Source organism: Vidua macroura, chromosome 3 (genome assembly GCF_024509145.1).
Source record: "Vidua macroura isolate BioBank_ID:100142 chromosome 3, ASM2450914v1, whole genome shotgun sequence".
NCBI classification, from domain to species: Eukaryota; Metazoa; Chordata; class Aves; order Passeriformes; family Viduidae; genus Vidua; species Vidua macroura.
Genome location: NC_071573.1, coordinates 4758698 through 4765922, shown reverse-complemented (window position 1 = coordinate 4765922; position 7225 = coordinate 4758698). Strand labels below are relative to the sequence as shown.

Sequence of the window (7225 nt, the reverse complement as noted above, 5' to 3'; positions counted from 1 at the left end):
TGACACAGACACACACCTGCACATGGACACACACCTGGAGACAGGCACACACACCTGACACAGACACACACCTGCAGACGGGCACACACCTGCACATGGACACACACCTGGAGACAGGCACACACCTGCACACAGACACACACCTGCACATGGACACACACCTGGAGACGGGCACACACACCTGACACAGACACACACCTGCACACAGACACACACCTGCACATGGACACACACCTGGAGACAGGCACACACCTGACACAGACACACACCTGCACACAGACACACACCTGCACACAGACACACACCTGGAGACGGGCACACACCTGACACAGACACACACCTGGAGACGGGCACACACACCTCCACACGGGCACATACACCTGACACAGACACACACCTGTACATGGACACACACCTGCAAATGGGCACACACACCTGACACAGACACACACCTGTACATGGACACACAGCTGTACACGGGCACACACCTGTACACGGACACACACACCTGACACAGACACACACCTGTACACGGACACACACCTGTACACGGGCACACACACCTGACACAGACACACACCTGTACACGGACACACACCTGTACACGGGCACACACACCTGACACAGACACACACCTGTACATGGACACACAGCTGTACACGGGCACACACCTGTACACGGACACACACACCTGTACACGGACACACACACCTGACACAGACACACACCTGTACACGGACACACACCTGCACACGGGCACACACACCTGCACATGGACACACACCTGTACACGGGTTCAAACACCTGTGCATGGACACACACACCTGTACACGGGCACACACACCTGCACATGGAAACGCATCTGTACACGGACACAGACACCTGTACACATACACCTGTACACAGACACACACCTGTACATGGACACACACAACTGCACACGGGCACACACCTGTACACGGACACACACCTGCACACGGACACACACACCTGACACAGATACGCACCTACACATGGACACGCACCTACACACGGACACACACACACCTGCACACGGACACACACACACCTGCACACGGACACACACAGCTGCACACGGAGACACACCTGACACAGACACACACACCTGTACACGGACACACAGCTGCACACAGACACACACACCTGCACACAGACACACACACCTGCACACGGACACACACCTGCACACGGACACACACACCTGCACACGGGCACACACACAGCTGCACACGGGCACACACACAGCTGCACACGGACACACACCTGCACACGGGCACACACACCTGACACAGACACACACACCTGTACACGGGCACACACACCTGCACACGGACACACACCTGCACACGGACACACACACCTGTACACGGACACAAACACCTGCACACGGGCACACACACAGCTGCACACAGGTGTGCGGGCACACGGGTTGCGCTCAGCGCGGGGGGGGGTGACAGAACTACAACTCCCGCCATGCCCCGGGGCGGGCAGGGGGCGTGGCCCCGCCAGGCCCCGCCCCGCCGGTGTGGCGCGCGGTGAGGCGGGGCGGGGGGCGGCGCGCGGCACTCGGTGTGAGGGCGGCGGAGCCGGCGGTGTTCATCAGCATCGGCTTCTTCTCCCCGGCCGCTTCTCGGCAGCTGCTGCCGCTGCTCCCCGGCCTGTGGCTCGCAGCACGGGCCCGCCAGAGCCCTGCCGCCCGGAGGTGAGCGCTCTGAGGCTTCTTCCCTTGTCGCCCAGTCGGAACTATCGCCCTCCGCGCGGCCGTGAGGAGGCTGAGGCTGCCCCTTCCCCCCCGCTCCCGGCCTGCCGGCGTGGGGTGCCTCCTCTGCCCGTTTCCTTCCTCCCCGCGGTGAGTATCGCGCCTGTCGCGACACAGCCCCATCCGCGCGTCGCTGCCGGAGGGGTGGGGGGCCTGCCCGGGGCCTGCCCCTTTCCTGCCTTCCTCGGGCTCCTTCCTCCCCTCCCGCCGCCCTGCGCGCTTTGTAGTGCGCCTCGCAGGGCTCCCTTGTTCTGCTTATTTCTAAAATAATTCTCCAGTCTTTTTTTTTTTTTTTTTCCTCCGGGTTTGGGAAGTTTTTTGTCTTATTTTATTTTCTTTTTCTTTTTTTTTAATTTTTTTTTGGTTTTTTTTTTTTTTTTTTTTTTGTTTCCCACCCACCCGGGGTTGGCCCCGCTCTGGGGCTGAATGTGCTGGGGAAGCTCTTTGTCATGGAGCGGCTGCCGAGCTGTCTGCCCTCGGGAAAAACATCACTTGAAAAAAAAAAAAAAGTCGTTCAATACTTGAACACCAGGGTTCTGTTGAATTCGCGGGTGGATTTTTTTTTTTTTTTTTTTTTTTTTGGTGGTATATTGTATATTTTTGAGGGGTAGGAGCGAGTTTTCCCCCCGCCAAGTCCATTGATCGCAGCCTCCCGTGCCGGAGCGCGGAATGGGAGCAGCACGCAGGCGGGTGACAACAAAACAAAGGGGGATTTTGTTTGGCTGTTGTTAACCTGAAAGATCTTGGTGGCAAAGCTTGCTTCTTTTTCTTTGGATTTTTTTTTTTTTTTTAATCCCTAGCTCTTCCAAATTTGATGTTGTTTTAATCTGGAAAAATCTAGCTGGGAGATGGGTGAGTTGTGTCTTTAATTTTAAGCTTCTTGGGGGAATTGCAGGGTTTCTCTCCCATCTCCTCAGCCCTGGCTCTTTTGTGAGCAGCCCGCCGTCCAGCGCAACTTGTGTCCGGTTTTTCTTTTCACTCTTGTTTTCACCTAGTTAAATAATACGTTTTCAGGTCGTATTATTTAGGATCTAGTACGAGGGGGACATTTCTGCCTGCAACAGCTGTAGATAAGATATTCAAAAGGCAGGGGAGAGAAGGAGCAGTTGTGCTTTTAGCTGAATAATTTTCCTCTGATAAAGGGTATATTTTAAAGCAGTTACGTTTTTATACTGGAAGCATTTTCCTTACCCCCACCCCCCTTGTTTTTGTTTTAACTGCCGCCTCAAAAACTGCATCTACTTCACCTCTGCAAAACGCAGCTTCTGGAATACATGCAAGCAAAAAGCAGTCTGGCTGTAATGCTGGTGGTTCTGGCCTTAAAGGCCATCCCTTTTTTTTTTTTTTTTTTTTTTTTAATCTGGGACTCCTCTGCCTTGGAAAAACACTACTTGGTAAGGAAAATTACAAAACCTTTCAACTATAGCTAGAAGCTGGAGCTTCTGCATCTGAAGGACGATGGTTTTTTTTGTTTTTTTTTTTTTTTCATTTTGAACGCGTGTGGGAGGCGGGGGAAGACCCGGGAAAAAAAAAAAAGGCCGTTTCCGGTTTCTGTTCAGCAGCCTTTCGAATTTTTTTTCCCACAAAGAAGCAACCAGATGACCTGTTGATGATACATCTTCAGTTGCTTTTTGTTCCAGAAGGCGCCTGTAGGTTAGTGGAGGTGAACAGGCTGCCCAGATCTTCGTTTGCATGTGCTGTTGTGTGGCTTTGTAATGTTTTAGGCTGACAATTTTGGAGTGAGTAATGTGGAGCTAAAGTTCAGACGTCTGCTCGGGATCCTTCCCCCTTTCCTCTCTGCCACAGTCCATTCCCCCAAGAAAAAGCATGGTTTGGTGAAAATTGAGCATCGGTAGTTGGAAAATTAGGCTCTTTTGGTGCTGTGCAAGAGAGGTGTCCTAACTCTTTGATGTCGTGTGAATGGCCTGGCAGGAAGCTTTAGGAATGCATTTTGGTTGTATGTAGGTTGCTACTGGGTACCTTTAAGCTTCAACATCTCCTATTTCAAATGAATTAAACATGTAGGAGCACCTAGTGTTAGCTGAGTAAAGTCGTGTAACGTGTGCCTCATGAATGTTTCCGTTCTTACTAAACACTGGAATGTATTTCTCAACACAACAGGTCACCGTGCTAGTGCTCATCTTGGACATTAACATTTTGAGTAACTACTAGTGTAATTTCAGTTAAAGAAGAACTTAATACACTATCTTTGCTACAACCATTTTGTATTTTGGAGGCAATATTGGTTTCTATTAAGAAACCAGGTGTGGAAAACAGGATCTTTTCACTTCAGCATTTATAGCTCGTGGCTGAGTTTGTAGTTACAAAGTAGAGGATCATGTCCTTGGAGCCAGTGGTATTTCAAACTCTTATTCATTTGTAAGGAGCTAATTACAAGTATTTTTTGATATAAAATGTCACTTGATTAGCAATTCCTGCTGGATGCCAGTAATTGGAGGTGCTTGTTGCTGGCCGGTCACTGCGTGCCTTTCTGGTTAGATTGTAAAAGTTTTGACTGAACATCAGGATGAAAAAGTCCAGCTCTTTTGCCTCCTAGACATTCATTCCTTAAAATCCAGGTTCACAAGTGTGCTGGCAAATTGTCAAAGGAAGTGACAGCAAAGACATGGGAGAGGAAGTAGGTCGAGCACCGCTGAACTCTGCTGAGTTTCAGCAGAAAAAACGTGAGCATGTTTCCATCTGATCTTGTTTCTGTTTCCTTTCAATCTGCCGGTTAGCAGGATGCACCAGGAAGTGTCACACTGCTACTGCAGTTCCCCAGTCCTACTGAAATTAATATTGCATCTCCAGTCAGGCCCAGTTAGTCAACCTGGGGGAAAAGATTCATGGGGAAGAAGGTAAAATTGCAGTTTAGTTATGAAAAGTTGTGACTGTTGGGCAAAATTTAAGTGGTTCTGTGCCTCTCAGAGGGTGGTGGGCAGCTCGTGGGATGCATTTCCCTGTCCCTGTGCTGCTGTAGGCTCTCCAGTGGTTGCCTGGGGGGTGGGCTGGGCCAATAAGGCAGCATCATGGCACGTTTTTGTGGCCTTAATGTTTTGTAATGGCAATTCATAGTTACAGGTGATTGTGTTTCTTGTTCAAAATGTTTGAATGTATGTATTCAAACCCCTGCCTTTCAAGTTAAAAAAAGATGGAAGTTCTTTTTCCTGCTAGAAATTGTCCTGAAACTTTAAAAAAAAGCAAGCTCTACCTTGTTTCTGCCTTTGCTAAAAGTAGTAATAATTCTTTGACAATAACTTGATTTGCAGAAAAATGACAGTCTTGCAGACTATGAGCATGTTCTTTTACAAGTATCCTGTATTTACATTGGCTTGAAAAGAAGCTTTTTCTTCAAGTAGGCAGAGGTTCTCGAGTGCTTTGCATGAGTGAGTGCACAGCTTTTGGGCTACCTCAGTGAGCCCCATGCCATGGCCTTCTTTTACTGACCCATGTGATGTGATTTGGAGCACCAAATGTTCCTTGCTGCTCAAAGTGACCTTTCTGGAATAACCCTGTAGTGATGAATGATTGTGAAATAGCTAATTGGAAACTACAGGCTTTGCAGGAAAAAGCTGTTGTCCTCTGCTGGCACCCGGTGCTGGAGGTAGGTGCTCATCAATACCAGCTCCTGTCTCCTGGCTGCCCTGTGAGGTGGCATTTGGGGACGTGGGCTCAAGTGTGAAGGAGTCAGCAGCTTGTTTGGTTGAGTCTGAATGCAATGCCTGGGTGGGAGTGTTTGGTTAAGGATTGATGGTGTCCTCTGGAGCCTGCCATGCAGGAGCACAGCTCAGTTCAGGAACAGGTAATAAAAGTTAATCTGCTGACCTTGGTTTTAATCCATGCTGCTGGATTTAATCACAGTGACTTGAATGCCACCCATGGCACTTATGTAAATGCTGAATTTTGGGCTTGAATCTCATACTCGAGAGCAGTGAATTTCTGGCTGTGGTTTCAGGATTGGGAGTATCCTATAATTTTCCTCTTCTAATTAAAGCTATATTGCAGTTTTTAGATTAGGAGAGGTCAAAACCTCTTACTCTGGTCCAGTAATTATATTCCTGTCAGGAAGAAGATTTGTTCAATTCACACTCACTTTCCTTGTTCACCTGGATATGTTGTAGAAGGCTTGGGATATGTGTCAATGTTGGCTAAACATGCTCTTGGTCTGCCTTGATGTTAGCTAGACAGCCATGCCACCCAGATTTCTGTGCCAGCCTTGTTTGTAGAAGTTAATTGCATAAATGTGTTTTTAGAAGGGAGAAAAGCATTCCTTGTGAGAAGCTTTTTTTACTAGTACAGAGATATTTGGGGCAGGGAGATGCTGGTCTGGCTACATCAGGGTGTGTGTATATGTGTGAACAGCAAGGAGGGTATTGAAAGTCTATAGTTTAAAAGGCCCAAACCAGAAATGACCTCTGGAATATTTTTTGTTATGGTTAAGGGTGGTTGATAATATGAATAGCTGCTAGATAATATTTCATGGCTTTAATGAGATTTTGTGTGACTGGGATATATGAATGTGTAGGTACTTGCAGGTTATGGGTTTGGAGTAATTTAGTCAAGTAGGATTCTCTGAGGGATAGTTTGTTAGAGCTAGGACTTGAAGATACAAAACCAAAAAAAAACACCCCAAAGTAACCAAAACCCAGAAAAATAATAAAATACAAATCCCTGCCTAGCTAGAATTTTTTTTTTAACTAGACTGCCATCAATGGGTTTTTCCCTTCCATTGCCAATTGATTCATCTGTCTGTATGTACTTAGCTGCTTGCATTTCAAATTTGTAATGTTTCTGTAACTATATAACCCTTTGGGTTTCATTACAAATTCTTAAAAATACTCTGTTCTGAGCTGGGGTACCTATTTTCCTTACTTTATGGACAAGGTAGGGAATAGAGATTGAATTTGAAGGCGCTGATGTGGTTCTTGTTGAGAAGACTGTTGAGATTTGACATTGGGCCTGCAAGAATTTATGAAGGCATAGTGAGAAGAAACTTGGTGATATGATTTGTACATCTCACACTGTCCTGCTTGTCTTTTCAGTGTTTCTGCTTAATTATCTGAACCACGTAGTGAGCAACCGGAAAGTTGCAGCTGTTGGATTAGTTTGTCCCTGCCAGCTTATCCCCATGGATGGTGACCCCTTGATCTGGGCCAAAACCACTAATGATGGCTTCATTGTTCTTTGGGTCAGGGCAGTCAAGCTGGCATCTCTGGGTTAAATCTAACTTGAAACATTTCACCCAGCTGCTCATCTTTGCCCAGGAACTGATCAATGATGTCTGGAACAGCCTGCAAGGCACCTGGGTAGAACTGTGGGCTTTAGGAAAGGCAGCTGGTGTGCCTGTGCAGCCTGCACAGGTAAAATTGCAATTTAGTTATTTAGCCCCCTTAAACATGACCTCCTTTGGGACACTGTAAGACAAGGTTTAACTAGTCACAAAGT

The 7225-nt window shown here is 47.5% G+C and overlaps 1 protein-coding gene across 3 annotated transcripts in view; it reads left to right on the top strand.

Moving 5' to 3' along the window:
* Positions 1–1580: 1580 nt before the first annotated feature.
* The window catches only part of PELI1 (pellino E3 ubiquitin protein ligase 1), a 46894-nt gene continuing 41249 nt past the window's right edge, over positions 1581–7225 (top strand). For all 3 annotated transcript variants that reach the window (XR_008436225.1, XR_008436224.1, XM_053973225.1), the window contains exon 1: positions 1581–1870. The gene's annotated coding sequence lies outside the window, so the exon portion shown is untranslated. The remainder of the gene's footprint in view (positions 1871–7225) is intronic.